This window comes from Schistocerca nitens, unplaced genomic scaffold, assembly GCF_023898315.1.
Source record: "Schistocerca nitens isolate TAMUIC-IGC-003100 unplaced genomic scaffold, iqSchNite1.1 HiC_scaffold_333, whole genome shotgun sequence".
NCBI lineage: Eukaryota > Metazoa > Arthropoda > Insecta > Orthoptera > Acrididae > Schistocerca > Schistocerca nitens.
Genome location: NW_026045867.1, coordinates 19,887 through 37,710, shown reverse-complemented (window position 1 = coordinate 37,710; position 17,824 = coordinate 19,887). Strand labels below are relative to the sequence as shown.

The following is a 17,824-nucleotide window of genomic DNA, read 5'->3' as shown; positions in this document are numbered from 1 at the left end:
CTTGCTATGCTAGGCCGACGCCAGTACGTACAATAGCACGCAAGCGCCCAAACGACAAGTCGTGCGCGCTGCATGTTTGGTTCTTTCCACACGGAATCCCGCGGTTCATTCTCATGGCTCACGCAGTTCGAGTGCGAAACACACGCGGCACCATTATCGGAGAAAAAAGAAAATGATGCATCGGCCGGGAATCGAACCCGGGCCGCCCGCGTGGCAGGCGAGCATTCTACCACTGAACCACCGATGCTCAGCTAGTTAACAGCTTCCTGGTGCTTTCCGCGGAGACGCCTGAAGGGAAAGTGGGACTACCGTCCAGCGCCGTCGCATCCTCTCGAGAGAATGCTACAGACGCTGAATCCTGCACTGCACTGCTTAAAAATGACGCCAGAATGCGATCGTCTAAGTACTCGTGCGGCGCACGCACGCGACGACTCTTGCCAAAGGACGCGAAATGTGCGTCGAGACGCTGTCTGGGTGCGCTCGCCCACCCCGTAATGCGCCTACAGCTACGACCACCTTGAGCCGCCGCCGACAGGCGGGAAGCAGACACAGCGCGGCGTGCGCGGAAGGAAACTGTGCGGTGGTGGTGTAATGGTCAGCATAGTTGCCTTCCAAGCAGTTGATCCGGGTTCGATTCCCGGCCACCGCAGCCGGCTTTTTACTTTTGCGTACGAGTACTTTTGCCACGCGTCCTTAAATTAATGTTTCTTTCCCCCTCTTAGTCGCTGCAGGCCACCCTATAGTGTGTGCGTCGATTCCCCTTGAGTCTCGACTTGTCTCGACTTTGCTCGGCTGACGCGAGAGCTGACGCTCTCCAATCGGCCTATATCAAAAGGACAAGCACGCGAAACGACTGAGAGAGGTATGGCGAGGCGGGCACAACATTACTTATGCCTCAGGTAAAGACCCGCTGCCTGTTATCATTGTGTGATTATACATGTTCTGTCATACAAATTCAGTTTTATTACTAGTACATTCATTCCTTCCTTCCTTCCTTCCATCCTTCCTTTCTTTCTTTGTTGCGTGTTTTACAACACGCTCCTTCATTACACTGTGGCCGCACGGCGCGACTTGGCATACCGAGAGGCAAAACGTGGCGCCAGTGCCCATGACCGAATAGCGCTGCAGCTCCGAAAGCGAAGAGGAAAGAGAAATACGAATTGAAACTGTCGACAGTGCCCTGCGTTCGCAGGCGGTCACCCGCCCAAGCACTGACAACGCCCAGCGTCGCGCAGTAGCGGTGATCGGACGAGAAACTGTGTGTTCAGCGTGCTGTGACCAGTGAAGTGTTTTAGCGCGTCCCGACACGTCGCGTTCGGGTCCCCTAGCAGCTCCCACAACAATGTGACGATTTCTTTGTGACCATGCTTCCCCGGGGAAATCGGCGTTGCCTTTTTGAAATAGTAAAATCGTAGTGGCCCGTGGGGGGATCGAACCCACGACCTTCGCGTTATTAGCACGACGCTCTAACCAACTGAGCTAACGGGCCTCGGTGCAAAGAGACTTCCATCGCTTTGCGGCAATTGCTGTGCGTATTGCCATGTAACATTTCTATGCAGCAGTCCAACAGTGGACCAGCGTCTCTCCTCCCTTTATTCCGCTGCTCTTAGTAATTTCATTGCGTGCCCGTTTCTCTCGACTGTTTTCGGCTGACGTTTGCGAACCAGTAGCTATAATGCGAGGAGGACGTGAAACAGCATTTCGCACGGTCAAAACTTGTCGTGATTTGTTCCGAAAAAATTCCGTTCCGGTACCGGGAATCGAACCCGGGCCTCCTGGGTGAAAGCCAGGTATCCTAGCCACTAGACCACACCGGACGCGCGCATATTCCATCGTGCTTACACGCCGTCCACTCGCTCTCCGTGTCGCACTTTCCCTGTTTGCGAGCATCTTTTCGCGCGACCATGCCGAGGCGCGCATGGCAACAGTCACAAACCATTGCTTTTGGTCTCGTTGTTACTGGGGTAGGAGGGAAACCAAACCTGTAAGTAGTAATATTTATTTACTTATTTTGCTACTAAAGACCTGCTGCCTGTCATTATATAGCAGGTCGTACATTGTGTGACTTTATATGTTACATCATACGAAATTCAGTTTTACTACTAGTACATTTTTCTAAAAAAATTAGAAAGGAACTGCAAGTAGTAATAACGGGAAGTGAACATTTTCACGCTGAGTCGTTGAAGCCTTGTGCATAACGAACTACAAAGTGTTTCGCTCCTTCGCAACCGCAGAGCCGTCAATTTAGCTGTGAACGAAAGTAAATTAAATGCCCCGGGTGAGGATCGAACTCACGACCTTAAGATTATGAGACTTACGCGCTGCCTACTGCGCTACCGAGGCAGGTGATCGCCGCACCCTCTGGAATCTCTGTAAGTACCGAATACCAGTGGAGGAGAGTCTATCTGCACTTCCTGGCTAACTTTTTTCCGTTGCTACACGTGCATTCCCGGCGCGACAGGCAACTTGCTATGCTAGGCCGACGCCAGTACGTACAATAGCACGCAAGCGCCCAAACGACAAGTCGTGCGCGCTGCATGTTTGGTTCTTTCCACACGGAATCCCGCGGTTCATTCTCATGGCTCACGCAGTTCGAGTGCGAAACACACGCGGCACCATTATCGGAGAAAAAAGAAAATGATGCATCGGCCGGGAATCGAACCCGGGCCGCCCGCGTGGCAGGCGAGCATTCTACCACTGAACCACCGATGCTCAGCTAGTTAACAGCTTCCTGGTGCTTTCCGCGGAGACGCCTGAAGGGAAAGTGGGACTACCGTCCAGCGCCGTCGCATCCTCTCGAGAGAATGCTACAGACGCTGAATCCTGCACTGCACTGCTTAAAAATGACGCCAGAATGCGATCGTCTAAGTACTCGTGCGGCGCACGCACGCGACGACTCTTGCCAAAGGACGCGAAATGTGCGTCGAGACGCTGTCTGGGTGCGCTCGCCCACCCCGTAATGCGCCTACAGCTACGACCACCTTGAGCCGCCGCCGACAGGCGGGAAGCAGACACAGCGCGGCGTGCGCGGAAGGAAACTGTGCGGTGGTGGTGTAATGGTCAGCATAGTTGCCTTCCAAGCAGTTGATCCGGGTTCGATTCCCGGCCACCGCAGCCGGCTTTTTACTTTTGCGTACGAGTACTTTTGCCACGCGTCCTTAAATTAATGTTTCTTTCCCCCTCTTAGTCGCTGCAGGCCACCCTATAGTGTGTGCGTCGATTCCCCTTGAGTCTCGACTTGTCTCGACTTTGCTCGGCTGACGCGAGAGCTGACGCTCTCCAATCGGCCTATATCAAAAGGACAAGCACGCGAAACGACTGAGAGAGGTATGGCGAGGCGGGCACAACATTACTTATGCCTCAGGTAAAGACCCGCTGCCTGTTATCATTGTGTGATTATACATGTTCTGTCATACAAATTCAGTTTTATTACTAGTACATTCATTCCTTCCTTCCTTCCTTCCATCCTTCCTTTCTTTCTTTGTTGCGTGTTTTACAACACGCTCCTTCATTACACTGTGGCCGCACGGCGCGACTTGGCATACCGAGAGGCAAAACGTGGCGCCAGTGCCCATGACCGAATAGCGCTGCAGCTCCGAAAGCGAAGAGGAAAGAGAAATACGAATTGAAACTGTCGACAGTGCCCTGCGTTCGCAGGCGGTCACCCGCCCAAGCACTGACAACGCCCAGCGTCGCGCAGTAGCGGTGATCGGACGAGAAACTGTGTGTTCAGCGTGCTGTGACCAGTGAAGTGTTTTAGCGCGTCCCGACACGTCGCGTTCGGGTCCCCTAGCAGCTCCCACAACAATGTGACGATTTCTTTGTGACCATGCTTCCCCGGGGAAATCGGCGTTGCCTTTTTGAAATAGTAAAATCGTAGTGGCCCGTGGGGGGATCGAACCCACGACCTTCGCGTTATTAGCACGACGCTCTAACCAACTGAGCTAACGGGCCTCGGTGCAAAGAGACTTCCATCGCTTTGCGGCAATTGCTGTGCGTATTGCCATGTAACATTTCTATGCAGCAGTCCAACAGTGGACCAGCGTCTCTCCTCCCTTTATTCCGCTGCTCTTAGTAATTTCATTGCGTGCCCGTTTCTCTCGACTGTTTTCGGCTGACGTTTGCGAACCAGTAGCTATAATGCGAGGAGGACGTGAAACAGCATTTCGCACGGTCAAAACTTGTCGTGATTTGTTCCGAAAAAATTCCGTTCCGGTACCGGGAATCGAACCCGGGCCTCCTGGGTGAAAGCCAGGTATCCTAGCCACTAGACCACACCGGACGCGCGCATATTCCATCGTGCTTACACGCCGTCCACTCGCTCTCCGTGTCGCACTTTCCCTGTTTGCGAGCATCTTTTCGCGCGACCATGCCGAGGCGCGCATGGCAACAGTCACAAACCATTGCTTTTGGTCTCGTTGTTACTGGGGTAGGAGGGAAACCAAACCTGTAAGTAGTAATATTTATTTACTTATTTTGCTACTAAAGACCTGCTGCCTGTCATTATATAGCAGGTCGTACATTGTGTGACTTTATATGTTACATCATACGAAATTCAGTTTTACTACTAGTACATTTTTCTAAAAAAATTAGAAAGGAACTGCAAGTAGTAATAACGGGAAGTGAACATTTTCACGCTGAGTCGTTGAAGCCTTGTGCATAACGAACTACAAAGTGTTTCGCTCCTTCGCAACCGCAGAGCCGTCAATTTAGCTGTGAACGAAAGTAAATTAAATGCCCCGGGTGAGGATCGAACTCACGACCTTAAGATTATGAGACTTACGCGCTGCCTACTGCGCTACCGAGGCAGGTGATCGCCGCACCCTCTGGAATCTCTGTAAGTACCGAATACCAGTGGAGGAGAGTCTATCTGCACTTCCTGGCTAACTTTTTTCCGTTGCTACACGTGCATTCCCGGCGCGACAGGCAACTTGCTATGCTAGGCCGACGCCAGTACGTACAATAGCACGCAAGCGCCCAAACGACAAGTCGTGCGCGCTGCATGTTTGGTTCTTTCCACACGGAATCCCGCGGTTCATTCTCATGGCTCACGCAGTTCGAGTGCGAAACACACGCGGCACCATTATCGGAGAAAAAAGAAAATGATGCATCGGCCGGGAATCGAACCCGGGCCGCCCGCGTGGCAGGCGAGCATTCTACCACTGAACCACCGATGCTCAGCTAGTTAACAGCTTCCTGGTGCTTTCCGCGGAGACGCCTGAAGGGAAAGTGGGACTACCGTCCAGCGCCGTCGCATCCTCTCGAGAGAATGCTACAGACGCTGAATCCTGCACTGCACTGCTTAAAAATGACGCCAGAATGCGATCGTCTAAGTACTCGTGCGGCGCACGCACGCGACGACTCTTGCCAAAGGACGCGAAATGTGCGTCGAGACGCTGTCTGGGTGCGCTCGCCCACCCCGTAATGCGCCTACAGCTACGACCACCTTGAGCCGCCGCCGACAGGCGGGAAGCAGACACAGCGCGGCGTGCGCGGAAGGAAACTGTGCGGTGGTGGTGTAATGGTCAGCATAGTTGCCTTCCAAGCAGTTGATCCGGGTTCGATTCCCGGCCACCGCAGCCGGCTTTTTACTTTTGCGTACGAGTACTTTTGCCACGCGTCCTTAAATTAATGTTTCTTTCCCCCTCTTAGTCGCTGCAGGCCACCCTATAGTGTGTGCGTCGATTCCCCTTGAGTCTCGACTTGTCTCGACTTTGCTCGGCTGACGCGAGAGCTGACGCTCTCCAATCGGCCTATATCAAAAGGACAAGCACGCGAAACGACTGAGAGAGGTATGGCGAGGCGGGCACAACATTACTTATGCCTCAGGTAAAGACCCGCTGCCTGTTATCATTGTGTGATTATACATGTTCTGTCATACAAATTCAGTTTTATTACTAGTACATTCATTCCTTCCTTCCTTCCTTCCATCCTTCCTTTCTTTCTTTGTTGCGTGTTTTACAACACGCTCCTTCATTACACTGTGGCCGCACGGCGCGACTTGGCATACCGAGAGGCAAAACGTGGCGCCAGTGCCCATGACCGAATAGCGCTGCAGCTCCGAAAGCGAAGAGGAAAGAGAAATACGAATTGAAACTGTCGACAGTGCCCTGCGTTCGCAGGCGGTCACCCGCCCAAGCACTGACAACGCCCAGCGTCGCGCAGTAGCGGTGATCGGACGAGAAACTGTGTGTTCAGCGTGCTGTGACCAGTGAAGTGTTTTAGCGCGTCCCGACACGTCGCGTTCGGGTCCCCTAGCAGCTCCCACAACAATGTGACGATTTCTTTGTCACCATGCTTCCCCGGGGAAATCGGCGTTGCCTTTTTGAAATAGTAAAATCGTAGTGGCCCGTGGGGGGATCGAACCCACGACCTTCGCGTTATTAGCACGACGCTCTAACCAACTGAGCTAACGGGCCTCGGTGCAAAGAGACTTCCATCGCTTTGCGGCAATTGCTGTGCGTATTGCCATGTAACATTTCTATGCAGCAGTCCAACAGTGGACCAGCGTCTCTCCTCCCTTTATTCCGCTGCTCTTAGTAATTTCATTGCGTGCCCGTTTCTCTCGACTGTTTTCGGCTGACGTTTGCGAACCAGTAGCTATAATGCGAGGAGGACGTGAAACAGCATTTCGCACGGTCAAAACTTGTCGTGATTTGTTCCGAAAAAATTCCGTTCCGGTACCGGGAATCGAACCCGGGCCTCCTGGGTGAAAGCCAGGTATCCTAGCCACTAGACCACACCGGACGCGCGCATATTCCATCGTGCTTACACGCCGTCCACTCGCTCTCCGTGTCGCACTTTCCCTGTTTGCGAGCATCTTTTCGCGCGACCATGCCGAGGCGCGCATGGCAACAGTCACAAACCATTGCTTTTGGTCTCGTTGTTACTGGGGTAGGAGGGAAACCAAACCTGTAAGTAGTAATATTTATTTACTTATTTTGCTACTAAAGACCTGCTGCCTGTCATTATATAGCAGGTCGTACATTGTGTGACTTTATATGTTACATCATACGAAATTCAGTTTTACTACTAGTACATTTTTCTAAAAAAATTAGAAAGGAACTGCAAGTAGTAATAACGGGAAGTGAACATTTTCACGCTGAGTCGTTGAAGCCTTGTGCATAACGAACTACAAAGTGTTTCGCTCCTTCGCAACCGCAGAGCCGTCAATTTAGCTGTGAACGAAAGTAAATTAAATGCCCCGGGTGAGGATCGAACTCACGACCTTAAGATTATGAGACTTACGCGCTGCCTACTGCGCTACCGAGGCAGGTGATCGCCGCACCCTCTGGAATCTCTGTAAGTACCGAATACCAGTGGAGGAGAGTCTATCTGCACTTCCTGGCTAACTTTTTTCCGTTGCTACACGTGCATTCCCGGCGCGACAGGCAACTTGCTATGCTAGGCCGACGCCAGTACGTACAATAGCACGCAAGCGCCCAAACGACAAGTCGTGCGCGCTGCATGTTTGGTTCTTTCCACACGGAATCCCGCGGTTCATTCTCATGGCTCACGCAGTTCGAGTGCGAAACACACGCGGCACCATTATCGGAGAAAAAAGAAAATGATGCATCGGCCGGGAATCGAACCCGGGCCGCCCGCGTGGCAGGCGAGCATTCTACCACTGAACCACCGATGCTCAGCTAGTTAACAGCTTCCTGGTGCTTTCCGCGGAGACGCCTGAAGGGAAAGTGGGACTACCGTCCAGCGCCGTCGCATCCTCTCGAGAGAATGCTACAGACGCTGAATCCTGCACTGCACTGCTTAAAAATGACGCCAGAATGCGATCGTCTAAGTACTCGTGCGGCGCACGCACGCGACGACTCTTGCCAAAGGACGCGAAATGTGCGTCGAGACGCTGTCTGGGTGCGCTCGCCCACCCCGTAATGCGCCTACAGCTACGACCACCTTGAGCCGCCGCCGACAGGCGGGAAGCAGACACAGCGCGGCGTGCGCGGAAGGAAACTGTGCGGTGGTGGTGTAATGGTCAGCATAGTTGCCTTCCAAGCAGTTGATCCGGGTTCGATTCCCGGCCACCGCAGCCGGCTTTTTACTTTTGCGTACGAGTACTTTTGCCACGCGTCCTTAAATTAATGTTTCTTTCCCCCTCTTAGTCGCTGCAGGCCACCCTATAGTGTGTGCGTCGATTCCCCTTGAGTCTCGACTTGTCTCGACTTTGCTCGGCTGACGCGAGAGCTGACGCTCTCCAATCGGCCTATATCAAAAGGACAAGCACGCGAAACGACTGAGAGAGGTATGGCGAGGCGGGCACAACATTACTTATGCCTCAGGTAAAGACCCGCTGCCTGTTATCATTGTGTGATTATACATGTTCTGTCATACAAATTCAGTTTTATTACTAGTACATTCATTCCTTCCTTCCTTCCTTCCATCCTTCCTTTCTTTCTTTGTTGCGTGTTTTACAACACGCTCCTTCATTACACTGTGGCCGCACGGCGCGACTTGGCATACCGAGAGGCAAAACGTGGCGCCAGTGCCCATGACCGAATAGCGCTGCAGCTCCGAAAGCGAAGAGGAAAGAGAAATACGAATTGAAACTGTCGACAGTGCCCTGCGTTCGCAGGCGGTCACCCGCCCAAGCACTGACAACGCCCAGCGTCGCGCAGTAGCGGTGATCGGACGAGAAACTGTGTGTTCAGCGTGCTGTGACCAGTGAAGTGTTTTAGCGCGTCCCGACACGTCGCGTTCGGGTCCCCTAGCAGCTCCCACAACAATGTGACGATTTCTTTGTCACCATGCTTCCCCGGGGAAATCGGCGTTGCCTTTTTGAAATAGTAAAATCGTAGTGGCCCGTGGGGGGATCGAACCCACGACCTTCGCGTTATTAGCACGACGCTCTAACCAACTGAGCTAACGGGCCTCGGTGCAAAGAGACTTCCATCGCTTTGCGGCAATTGCTGTGCGTATTGCCATGTAACATTTCTATGCAGCAGTCCAACAGTGGACCAGCGTCTCTCCTCCCTTTATTCCGCTGCTCTTAGTAATTTCATTGCGTGCCCGTTTCTCTCGACTGTTTTCGGCTGACGTTTGCGAACCAGTAGCTATAATGCGAGGAGGACGTGAAACAGCATTTCGCACGGTCAAAACTTGTCGTGATTTGTTCCGAAAAAATTCCGTTCCGGTACCGGGAATCGAACCCGGGCCTCCTGGGTGAAAGCCAGGTATCCTAGCCACTAGACCACACCGGACGCGCGCGTATTCCATCGTGCTTACACGCCGTCCACTCGCTCTCCGTGTCGCACTTTCCCTGTTTGCGAGCATCTTTTCGCGCGACCATGCCGAGGCGCGCATGGCAACAGTCACAAACCATTGCTTTTGGTCTCGTTGTTACTGGGGTAGGAGGGAAACCAAACCTGTAAGTAGTAATATTTATTTACTTATTTTGCTACTAAAGACCTGCTGCCTGTCATTATATAGCAGGTCGTACATTGTGTGACTTTATATGTTACATCATACGAAATTCAGTTTTACTACTAGTACATTTTTCTAAAAAAATTAGAAAGGAACTGCAAGTAGTAATAACGGGAAGTGAACATTTTCACGCTGAGTCGTTGAAGCCTTGTGCATAACGAACTACAAAGTGTTTCGCTCCTTCGCAACCGCAGAGCCGTCAATTTAGCTGTGAACGAAAGTAAATTAAATGCCCCGGGTGAGGATCGAACTCACGACCTTAAGATTATGAGACTTACGCGCTGCCTACTGCGCTACCGAGGCAGGTGATCGCCGCACCCTCTGGAATCTCTGTAAGTACCGAATACCAGTGGAGGAGAGTCTATCTGCACTTCCTGGCTAACTTTTTTCCGTTGCTACACGTGCATTCCCGGCGCGACAGGCAACTTGCTATGCTAGGCCGACGCCAGTACGTACAATAGCACGCAAGCGCCCAAACGACAAGTCGTGCGCGCTGCATGTTTGGTTCTTTCCACACGGAATCCCGCGGTTCATTCTCATGGCTCACGCAGTTCGAGTGCGAAACACACGCGGCACCATTATCGGAGAAAAAAGAAAATGATGCATCGGCCGGGAATCGAACCCGGGCCGCCCGCGTGGCAGGCGAGCATTCTACCACTGAACCACCGATGCTCAGCTAGTTAACAGCTTCCTGGTGCTTTCCGCGGAGACGCCTGAAGGGAAAGTGGGACTACCGTCCAGCGCCGTCGCATCCTCTCGAGAGAATGCTACAGACGCTGAATCCTGCACTGCACTGCTTAAAAATGACGCCAGAATGCGATCGTCTAAGTACTCGTGCGGCGCACGCACGCGACGACTCTTGCCAAAGGACGCGAAATGTGCGTCGAGACGCTGTCTGGGTGCGCTCGCCCACCCCGTAATGCGCCTACAGCTACGACCACCTTGAGCCGCCGCCGACAGGCGGGAAGCAGACACAGCGCGGCGTGCGCGGAAGGAAACTGTGCGGTGGTGGTGTAATGGTCAGCATAGTTGCCTTCCAAGCAGTTGATCCGGGTTCGATTCCCGGCCACCGCAGCCGGCTTTTTACTTTTGCGTACGAGTACTTTTGCCACGCGTCCTTAAATTAATGTTTCTTTCCCCCTCTTAGTCGCTGCAGGCCACCCTATAGTGTGTGCGTCGATTCCCCTTGAGTCTCGACTTGTCTCGACTTTGCTCGGCTGACGCGAGAGCTGACGCTCTCCAATCGGCCTATATCAAAAGGACAAGCACGCGAAACGACTGAGAGAGGTATGGCGAGGCGGGCACAACATTACTTATGCCTCAGGTAAAGACCCGCTGCCTGTTATCATTGTGTGATTATACATGTTCTGTCATACAAATTCAGTTTTATTACTAGTACATTCATTCCTTCCTTCCTTCCTTCCATCCTTCCTTTCTTTCTTTGTTGCGTGTTTTACAACACGCTCCTTCATTACACTGTGGCCGCACGGCGCGACTTGGCATACCGAGAGGCAAAACGTGGCGCCAGTGCCCATGACCGAATAGCGCTGCAGCTCCGAAAGCGAAGAGGAAAGAGAAATACGAATTGAAACTGTCGACAGTGCCCTGCGTTCGCAGGCGGTCACCCGCCCAAGCACTGACAACGCCCAGCGTCGCGCAGTAGCGGTGATCGGACGAGAAACTGTGTGTTCAGCGTGCTGTGACCAGTGAAGTGTTTTAGCGCGTCCCGACACGTCGCGTTCGGGTCCCCTAGCAGCTCCCACAACAATGTGACGATTTCTTTGTCACCATGCTTCCCCGGGGAAATCGGCGTTGCCTTTTTGAAATAGTAAAATCGTAGTGGCCCGTGGGGGGATCGAACCCACGACCTTCGCGTTATTAGCACGACGCTCTAACCAACTGAGCTAACGGGCCTCGGTGCAAAGAGACTTCCATCGCTTTGCGGCAATTGCTGTGCGTATTGCCATGTAACATTTCTATGCAGCAGTCCAACAGTGGACCAGCGTCTCTCCTCCCTTTATTCCGCTGCTCTTAGTAATTTCATTGCGTGCCCGTTTCTCTCGACTGTTTTCGGCTGACGTTTGCGAACCAGTAGCTATAATGCGAGGAGGACGTGAAACAGCATTTCGCACGGTCAAAACTTGTCGTGATTTGTTCCGAAAAAATTCCGTTCCGGTACCGGGAATCGAACCCGGGCCTCCTGGGTGAAAGCCAGGTATCCTAGCCACTAGACCACACCGGACGCGCGCATATTCCATCGTGCTTACACGCCGTCCACTCGCTCTCCGTGTCGCACTTTCCCTGTTTGCGAGCATCTTTTCGCGCGACCATGCCGAGGCGCGCATGGCAACAGTCACAAACCATTGCTTTTGGTCTCGTTGTTACTGGGGTAGGAGGGAAACCAAACCTGTAAGTAGTAATATTTATTTACTTATTTTGCTACTAAAGACCTGCTGCCTGTCATTATATAGCAGGTCGTACATTGTGTGACTTTATATGTTACATCATACGAAATTCAGTTTTACTACTAGTACATTTTTCTAAAAAAATTAGAAAGGAACTGCAAGTAGTAATAACGGGAAGTGAACATTTTCACGCTGAGTCGTTGAAGCCTTGTGCATAACGAACTACAAAGTGTTTCGCTCCTTCGCAACCGCAGAGCCGTCAATTTAGCTGTGAACGAAAGTAAATTAAATGCCCCGGGTGAGGATCGAACTCACGACCTTAAGATTATGAGACTTACGCGCTGCCTACTGCGCTACCGAGGCAGGTGATCGCCGCACCCTCTGGAATCTCTGTAAGTACCGAATACCAGTGGAGGAGAGTCTATCTGCACTTCCTGGCTAACTTTTTTCCGTTGCTACACGTGCATTCCCGGCGCGACAGGCAACTTGCTATGCTAGGCCGACGCCAGTACGTACAATAGCACGCAAGCGCCCAAACGACAAGTCGTGCGCGCTGCATGTTTGGTTCTTTCCACACGGAATCCCGCGGTTCATTCTCATGGCTCACGCAGTTCGAGTGCGAAACACACGCGGCACCATTATCGGAGAAAAAAGAAAATGATGCATCGGCCGGGAATCGAACCCGGGCCGCCCGCGTGGCAGGCGAGCATTCTACCACTGAACCACCGATGCTCAGCTAGTTAACAGCTTCCTGGTGCTTTCCGCGGAGACGCCTGAAGGGAAAGTGGGACTACCGTCCAGCGCCGTCGCATCCTCTCGAGAGAATGCTACAGACGCTGAATCCTGCACTGCACTGCTTAAAAATGACGCCAGAATGCGATCGTCTAAGTACTCGTGCGGCGCACGCACGCGACGACTCTTGCCAAAGGACGCGAAATGTGCGTCGAGACGCTGTCTGGGTGCGCTCGCCCACCCCGTAATGCGCCTACAGCTACGACCACCTTGAGCCGCCGCCGACAGGCGGGAAGCAGACACAGCGCGGCGTGCGCGGAAGGAAACTGTGCGGTGGTGGTGTAATGGTCAGCATAGTTGCCTTCCAAGCAGTTGATCCGGGTTCGATTCCCGGCCACCGCAGCCGGCTTTTTACTTTTGCGTACGAGTACTTTTGCCACGCGTCCTTAAATTAATGTTTCTTTCCCCCTCTTAGTCGCTGCAGGCCACCCTATAGTGTGTGCGTCGATTCCCCTTGAGTCTCGACTTGTCTCGACTTTGCTCGGCTGACGCGAGAGCTGACGCTCTCCAATCGGCCTATATCAAAAGGACAAGCACGCGAAACGACTGAGAGAGGTATGGCGAGGCGGGCACAACATTACTTATGCCTCAGGTAAAGACCCGCTGCCTGTTATCATTGTGTGATTATACATGTTCTGTCATACAAATTCAGTTTTATTACTAGTACATTCATTCCTTCCTTCCTTCCTTCCATCCTTCCTTTCTTTCTTTGTTGCGTGTTTTACAACACGCTCCTTCATTACACTGTGGCCGCACGGCGCGACTTGGCATACCGAGAGGCAAAACGTGGCGCCAGTGCCCATGACCGAATAGCGCTGCAGCTCCGAAAGCGAAGAGGAAAGAGAAATACGAATTGAAACTGTCGACAGTGCCCTGCGTTCGCAGGCGGTCACCCGCCCAAGCACTGACAACGCCCAGCGTCGCGCAGTAGCGGTGATCGGACGAGAAACTGTGTGTTCAGCGTGCTGTGACCAGTGAAGTGTTTTAGCGCGTCCCGACACGTCGCGTTCGGGTCCCCTAGCAGCTCCCACAACAATGTGACGATTTCTTTGTCACCATGCTTCCCCGGGGAAATCGGCGTTGCCTTTTTGAAATAGTAAAATCGTAGTGGCCCGTGGGGGGATCGAACCCACGACCTTCGCGTTATTAGCACGACGCTCTAACCAACTGAGCTAACGGGCCTCGGTGCAAAGAGACTTCCATCGCTTTGCGGCAATTGCTGTGCGTATTGCCATGTAACATTTCTATGCAGCAGTCCAACAGTGGACCAGCGTCTCTCCTCCCTTTATTCCGCTGCTCTTAGTAATTTCATTGCGTGCCCGTTTCTCTCGACTGTTTTCGGCTGACGTTTGCGAACCAGTAGCTATAATGCGAGGAGGACGTGAAACAGCATTTCGCACGGTCAAAACTTGTCGTGATTTGTTCCGAAAAAATTCCGTTCCGGTACCGGGAATCGAACCCGGGCCTCCTGGGTGAAAGCCAGGTATCCTAGCCACTAGACCACACCGGACGCGCGCATATTCCATCGTGCTTACACGCCGTCCACTCGCTCTCCGTGTCGCACTTTCCCTGTTTGCGAGCATCTTTTCGCGCGACCATGCCGAGGCGCGCATGGCAACAGTCACAAACCATTGCTTTTGGTCTCGTTGTTACTGGGGTAGGAGGGAAACCAAACCTGTAAGTAGTAATATTTATTTACTTATTTTGCTACTAAAGACCTGCTGCCTGTCATTATATAGCAGGTCGTACATTGTGTGACTTTATATGTTACATCATACGAAATTCAGTTTTACTACTAGTACATTTTTCTAAAAAAATTAGAAAGGAACTGCAAGTAGTAATAACGGGAAGTGAACATTTTCACGCTGAGTCGTTGAAGCCTTGTGCATAACGAACTACAAAGTGTTTCGCTCCTTCGCAACCGCAGAGCCGTCAATTTAGCTGTGAACGAAAGTAAATTAAATGCCCCGGGTGAGGATCGAACTCACGACCTTAAGATTATGAGACTTACGCGCTGCCTACTGCGCTACCGAGGCAGGTGATCGCCGCACCCTCTGGAATCTCTGTAAGTACCGAATACCAGTGGAGGAGAGTCTATCTGCACTTCCTGGCTAACTTTTTTCCGTTGCTACACGTGCATTCCCGGCGCGACAGGCAACTTGCTATGCTAGGCCGACGCCAGTACGTACAATAGCACGCAAGCGCCCAAACGACAAGTCGTGCGCGCTGCATGTTTGGTTCTTTCCACACGGAATCCCGCGGTTCATTCTCATGGCTCACGCAGTTCGAGTGCGAAACACACGCGGCACCATTATCGGAGAAAAAAGAAAATGATGCATCGGCCGGGAATCGAACCCGGGCCGCCCGCGTGGCAGGCGAGCATTCTACCACTGAACCACCGATGCTCAGCTAGTTAACAGCTTCCTGGTGCTTTCCGCGGAGACGCCTGAAGGGAAAGTGGGACTACCGTCCAGCGCCGTCGCATCCTCTCGAGAGAATGCTACAGACGCTGAATCCTGCACTGCACTGCTTAAAAATGACGCCAGAATGCGATCGTCTAAGTACTCGTGCGGCGCACGCACGCGACGACTCTTGCCAAAGGACGCGAAATGTGCGTCGAGACGCTGTCTGGGTGCGCTCGCCCACCCCGTAATGCGCCTACAGCTACGACCACCTTGAGCCGCCGCCGACAGGCGGGAAGCAGACACAGCGCGGCGTGCGCGGAAGGAAACTGTGCGGTGGTGGTGTAATGGTCAGCATAGTTGCCTTCCAAGCAGTTGATCCGGGTTCGATTCCCGGCCACCGCAGCCGGCTTTTTACTTTTGCGTACGAGTACTTTTGCCACGCGTCCTTAAATTAATGTTTCTTTCCCCCTCTTAGTCGCTGCAGGCCACCCTATAGTGTGTGCGTCGATTCCCCTTGAGTCTCGACTTGTCTCGACTTTGCTCGGCTGACGCGAGAGCTGACGCTCTCCAATCGGCCTATATCAAAAGGACAAGCACGCGAAACGACTGAGAGAGGTATGGCGAGGCGGGCACAACATTACTTATGCCTCAGGTAAAGACCCGCTGCCTGTTATCATTGTGTGATTATACATGTTCTGTCATACAAATTCAGTTTTATTACTAGTACATTCATTCCTTCCTTCCTTCCTTCCATCCTTCCTTTCTTTCTTTGTTGCGTGTTTTACAACACGCTCCTTCATTACACTGTGGCCGCACGGCGCGACTTGGCATACCGAGAGGCAAAACGTGGCGCCAGTGCCCATGACCGAATAGCGCTGCAGCTCCGAAAGCGAAGAGGAAAGAGAAATACGAATTGAAACTGTCGACAGTGCCCTGCGTTCGCAGGCGGTCACCCGCCCAAGCACTGACAACGCCCAGCGTCGCGCAGTAGCGGTGATCGGACGAGAAACTGTGTGTTCAGCGTGCTGTGACCAGTGAAGTGTTTTAGCGCGTCCCGACACGTCGCGTTCGGGTCCCCTAGCAGCTCCCACAACAATGTGACGATTTCTTTGTCACCATGCTTCCCCGGGGAAATCGGCGTTGCCTTTTTGAAATAGTAAAATCGTAGTGGCCCGTGGGGGGATCGAACCCACGACCTTCGCGTTATTAGCACGACGCTCTAACCAACTGAGCTAACGGGCCTCGGTGCAAAGAGACTTCCATCGCTTTGCGGCAATTGCTGTGCGTATTGCCATGTAACATTTCTATGCAGCAGTCCAACAGTGGACCAGCGTCTCTCCTCCCTTTATTCCGCTGCTCTTAGTAATTTCATTGCGTGCCCGTTTCTCTCGACTGTTTTCGGCTGACGTTTGCGAACCAGTAGCTATAATGCGAGGAGGACGTGAAACAGCATTTCGCACGGTCAAAACTTGTCGTGATTTGTTCCGAAAAAATTCCGTTCCGGTACCGGGAATCGAACCCGGGCCTCCTGGGTGAAAGCCAGGTATCCTAGCCACTAGACCACACCGGACGCGCGCATATTCCATCGTGCTTACACGCCGTCCACTCGCTCTCCGTGTCGCACTTTCCCTGTTTGCGAGCATCTTTTCGCGCGACCATGCCGAGGCGCGCATGGCAACAGTCACAAACCATTGCTTTTGGTCTCGTTGTTACTGGGGTAGGAGGGAAACCAAACCTGTAAGTAGTAATATTTATTTACTTATTTTGCTACTAAAGACCTGCTGCCTGTCATTATATAGCAGGTCGTACATTGTGTGACTTTATATGTTACATCATACGAAATTCAGTTTTACTACTAGTACATTTTTCTAAAAAAATTAGAAAGGAACTGCAAGTAGTAATAACGGGAAGTGAACATTTTCACGCTGAGTCGTTGAAGCCTTGTGCATAACGAACTACAAAGTGTTTCGCTCCTTCGCAACCGCAGAGCCGTCAATTTAGCTGTGAACGAAAGTAAATTAAATGCCCCGGGTGAGGATCGAACTCACGACCTTAAGATTATGAGACTTACGCGCTGCCTACTGCGCTACCGAGGCAGGTGATCGCCGCACCCTCTGGAATCTCTGTAAGTACCGAATACCAGTGGAGGAGAGTCTATCTGCACTTCCTGGCTAACTTTTTTCCGTTGCTACACGTGCATTCCCGGCGCGACAGGCAACTTGCTATGCTAGGCCGACGCCAGTACGTACAATAGCACGCAAGCGCCCAAACGACAAGTCGTGCGCGCTGCATGTTTGGTTCTTTCCACACGGAATCCCGCGGTTCATTCTCATGGCTCACGCAGTTCGAGTGCGAAACACACGCGGCACCATTATCGGAGAAAAAAGAAAATGATGCATCGGCCGGGAATCGAACCCGGGCCGCCCGCGTGGCAGGCGAGCATTCTACCACTGAACCACCGATGCTCAGCTAGTTAACAGCTTCCTGGTGCTTTCCGCGGAGACGCCTGAAGGGAAAGTGGGACTACCGTCCAGCGCCGTCGCATCCTCTCGAGAGAATGCTACAGACGCTGAATCCTGCACTGCACTGCTTAAAAATGACGCCAGAATGCGATCGTCTAAGTACTCGTGCGGCGCACGCACGCGACGACTCTTGCCAAAGGACGCGAAATGTGCGTCGAGACGCTGTCTGGGTGCGCTCGCCCACCCCGTAATGCGCCTACAGCTACGACCACCTTGAGCCGCCGCCGACAGGCGGGAAGCAGACACAGCGCGGCGTGCGCGGAAG

At 52.6% G+C, this 17,824-nt stretch overlaps 36 non-coding genes across 36 annotated transcripts; 7 read left to right on the top strand and 29 right to left on the bottom strand.

Moving 5' to 3' along the window:
- Nucleotides 1–176: 176 nt before the first annotated feature.
- Trnag-gcc (transfer RNA glycine (anticodon GCC)) lies at nt 177–247 on the bottom strand. The gene has a single exon. It is a non-coding gene; the product is annotated as a tRNA-Gly (tRNA).
- A 330-nt stretch (nt 248–577) lies between these two features.
- On the top strand, nt 578–649 carry Trnag-ucc (transfer RNA glycine (anticodon UCC)). Its single transcript has one exon. It is a non-coding gene; the product is annotated as a tRNA-Gly (tRNA).
- Nucleotides 650–1,415: 766 nt separating this feature from the next.
- Trnai-aau (transfer RNA isoleucine (anticodon AAU)) lies at nt 1,416–1,489 on the bottom strand. Its single transcript has one exon. It is a non-coding gene; the product is annotated as a tRNA-Ile (tRNA).
- A 256-nt stretch (nt 1,490–1,745) lies between these two features.
- Nucleotides 1,746–1,817, bottom strand: Trnae-uuc (transfer RNA glutamic acid (anticodon UUC)). The gene has a single exon. It is a non-coding gene; the product is annotated as a tRNA-Glu (tRNA).
- Nucleotides 1,818–2,270: 453 nt separating this feature from the next.
- On the bottom strand, nt 2,271–2,343 carry Trnam-cau (transfer RNA methionine (anticodon CAU)). The gene has a single exon. It is a non-coding gene; the product is annotated as a tRNA-Met (tRNA).
- A 298-nt stretch (nt 2,344–2,641) lies between these two features.
- On the bottom strand, nt 2,642–2,712 carry Trnag-gcc (transfer RNA glycine (anticodon GCC)). The gene has a single exon. It is a non-coding gene; the product is annotated as a tRNA-Gly (tRNA).
- Nucleotides 2,713–3,042: 330 nt separating this feature from the next.
- Trnag-ucc (transfer RNA glycine (anticodon UCC)) lies at nt 3,043–3,114 on the top strand. Its single transcript has one exon. It is a non-coding gene; the product is annotated as a tRNA-Gly (tRNA).
- A 766-nt stretch (nt 3,115–3,880) lies between these two features.
- On the bottom strand, nt 3,881–3,954 carry Trnai-aau (transfer RNA isoleucine (anticodon AAU)). The gene has a single exon. It is a non-coding gene; the product is annotated as a tRNA-Ile (tRNA).
- A 256-nt stretch (nt 3,955–4,210) lies between these two features.
- Trnae-uuc (transfer RNA glutamic acid (anticodon UUC)) lies at nt 4,211–4,282 on the bottom strand. Its single transcript has one exon. It is a non-coding gene; the product is annotated as a tRNA-Glu (tRNA).
- A 453-nt stretch (nt 4,283–4,735) lies between these two features.
- Nucleotides 4,736–4,808, bottom strand: Trnam-cau (transfer RNA methionine (anticodon CAU)). The gene has a single exon. It is a non-coding gene; the product is annotated as a tRNA-Met (tRNA).
- A 298-nt stretch (nt 4,809–5,106) lies between these two features.
- On the bottom strand, nt 5,107–5,177 carry Trnag-gcc (transfer RNA glycine (anticodon GCC)). Its single transcript has one exon. It is a non-coding gene; the product is annotated as a tRNA-Gly (tRNA).
- Nucleotides 5,178–5,507: 330 nt separating this feature from the next.
- Nucleotides 5,508–5,579, top strand: Trnag-ucc (transfer RNA glycine (anticodon UCC)). Its single transcript has one exon. It is a non-coding gene; the product is annotated as a tRNA-Gly (tRNA).
- A 766-nt stretch (nt 5,580–6,345) lies between these two features.
- Nucleotides 6,346–6,419, bottom strand: Trnai-aau (transfer RNA isoleucine (anticodon AAU)). Its single transcript has one exon. It is a non-coding gene; the product is annotated as a tRNA-Ile (tRNA).
- Nucleotides 6,420–6,675: 256 nt separating this feature from the next.
- On the bottom strand, nt 6,676–6,747 carry Trnae-uuc (transfer RNA glutamic acid (anticodon UUC)). Its single transcript has one exon. It is a non-coding gene; the product is annotated as a tRNA-Glu (tRNA).
- Nucleotides 6,748–7,200: 453 nt separating this feature from the next.
- On the bottom strand, nt 7,201–7,273 carry Trnam-cau (transfer RNA methionine (anticodon CAU)). The gene has a single exon. It is a non-coding gene; the product is annotated as a tRNA-Met (tRNA).
- A 298-nt stretch (nt 7,274–7,571) lies between these two features.
- On the bottom strand, nt 7,572–7,642 carry Trnag-gcc (transfer RNA glycine (anticodon GCC)). Its single transcript has one exon. It is a non-coding gene; the product is annotated as a tRNA-Gly (tRNA).
- Nucleotides 7,643–7,972: 330 nt separating this feature from the next.
- Trnag-ucc (transfer RNA glycine (anticodon UCC)) lies at nt 7,973–8,044 on the top strand. Its single transcript has one exon. It is a non-coding gene; the product is annotated as a tRNA-Gly (tRNA).
- Nucleotides 8,045–8,810: 766 nt separating this feature from the next.
- On the bottom strand, nt 8,811–8,884 carry Trnai-aau (transfer RNA isoleucine (anticodon AAU)). The gene has a single exon. It is a non-coding gene; the product is annotated as a tRNA-Ile (tRNA).
- Nucleotides 8,885–9,140: 256 nt separating this feature from the next.
- Nucleotides 9,141–9,212, bottom strand: Trnae-uuc (transfer RNA glutamic acid (anticodon UUC)). The gene has a single exon. It is a non-coding gene; the product is annotated as a tRNA-Glu (tRNA).
- A 453-nt stretch (nt 9,213–9,665) lies between these two features.
- Nucleotides 9,666–9,738, bottom strand: Trnam-cau (transfer RNA methionine (anticodon CAU)). The gene has a single exon. It is a non-coding gene; the product is annotated as a tRNA-Met (tRNA).
- Nucleotides 9,739–10,036: 298 nt separating this feature from the next.
- Trnag-gcc (transfer RNA glycine (anticodon GCC)) lies at nt 10,037–10,107 on the bottom strand. The gene has a single exon. It is a non-coding gene; the product is annotated as a tRNA-Gly (tRNA).
- Nucleotides 10,108–10,437: 330 nt separating this feature from the next.
- Nucleotides 10,438–10,509, top strand: Trnag-ucc (transfer RNA glycine (anticodon UCC)). Its single transcript has one exon. It is a non-coding gene; the product is annotated as a tRNA-Gly (tRNA).
- A 766-nt stretch (nt 10,510–11,275) lies between these two features.
- Nucleotides 11,276–11,349, bottom strand: Trnai-aau (transfer RNA isoleucine (anticodon AAU)). The gene has a single exon. It is a non-coding gene; the product is annotated as a tRNA-Ile (tRNA).
- Nucleotides 11,350–11,605: 256 nt separating this feature from the next.
- Nucleotides 11,606–11,677, bottom strand: Trnae-uuc (transfer RNA glutamic acid (anticodon UUC)). The gene has a single exon. It is a non-coding gene; the product is annotated as a tRNA-Glu (tRNA).
- Nucleotides 11,678–12,130: 453 nt separating this feature from the next.
- Nucleotides 12,131–12,203, bottom strand: Trnam-cau (transfer RNA methionine (anticodon CAU)). The gene has a single exon. It is a non-coding gene; the product is annotated as a tRNA-Met (tRNA).
- Nucleotides 12,204–12,501: 298 nt separating this feature from the next.
- Trnag-gcc (transfer RNA glycine (anticodon GCC)) lies at nt 12,502–12,572 on the bottom strand. The gene has a single exon. It is a non-coding gene; the product is annotated as a tRNA-Gly (tRNA).
- Nucleotides 12,573–12,902: 330 nt separating this feature from the next.
- Nucleotides 12,903–12,974, top strand: Trnag-ucc (transfer RNA glycine (anticodon UCC)). Its single transcript has one exon. It is a non-coding gene; the product is annotated as a tRNA-Gly (tRNA).
- Nucleotides 12,975–13,740: 766 nt separating this feature from the next.
- Trnai-aau (transfer RNA isoleucine (anticodon AAU)) lies at nt 13,741–13,814 on the bottom strand. The gene has a single exon. It is a non-coding gene; the product is annotated as a tRNA-Ile (tRNA).
- Nucleotides 13,815–14,070: 256 nt separating this feature from the next.
- Nucleotides 14,071–14,142, bottom strand: Trnae-uuc (transfer RNA glutamic acid (anticodon UUC)). The gene has a single exon. It is a non-coding gene; the product is annotated as a tRNA-Glu (tRNA).
- Nucleotides 14,143–14,595: 453 nt separating this feature from the next.
- On the bottom strand, nt 14,596–14,668 carry Trnam-cau (transfer RNA methionine (anticodon CAU)). Its single transcript has one exon. It is a non-coding gene; the product is annotated as a tRNA-Met (tRNA).
- A 298-nt stretch (nt 14,669–14,966) lies between these two features.
- Nucleotides 14,967–15,037, bottom strand: Trnag-gcc (transfer RNA glycine (anticodon GCC)). Its single transcript has one exon. It is a non-coding gene; the product is annotated as a tRNA-Gly (tRNA).
- A 330-nt stretch (nt 15,038–15,367) lies between these two features.
- Nucleotides 15,368–15,439, top strand: Trnag-ucc (transfer RNA glycine (anticodon UCC)). Its single transcript has one exon. It is a non-coding gene; the product is annotated as a tRNA-Gly (tRNA).
- Nucleotides 15,440–16,205: 766 nt separating this feature from the next.
- Nucleotides 16,206–16,279, bottom strand: Trnai-aau (transfer RNA isoleucine (anticodon AAU)). Its single transcript has one exon. It is a non-coding gene; the product is annotated as a tRNA-Ile (tRNA).
- Nucleotides 16,280–16,535: 256 nt separating this feature from the next.
- Trnae-uuc (transfer RNA glutamic acid (anticodon UUC)) lies at nt 16,536–16,607 on the bottom strand. The gene has a single exon. It is a non-coding gene; the product is annotated as a tRNA-Glu (tRNA).
- A 453-nt stretch (nt 16,608–17,060) lies between these two features.
- Trnam-cau (transfer RNA methionine (anticodon CAU)) lies at nt 17,061–17,133 on the bottom strand. The gene has a single exon. It is a non-coding gene; the product is annotated as a tRNA-Met (tRNA).
- Nucleotides 17,134–17,431: 298 nt separating this feature from the next.
- On the bottom strand, nt 17,432–17,502 carry Trnag-gcc (transfer RNA glycine (anticodon GCC)). Its single transcript has one exon. It is a non-coding gene; the product is annotated as a tRNA-Gly (tRNA).
- Between the last annotated feature and the right edge of the window lie 322 nt (nt 17,503–17,824).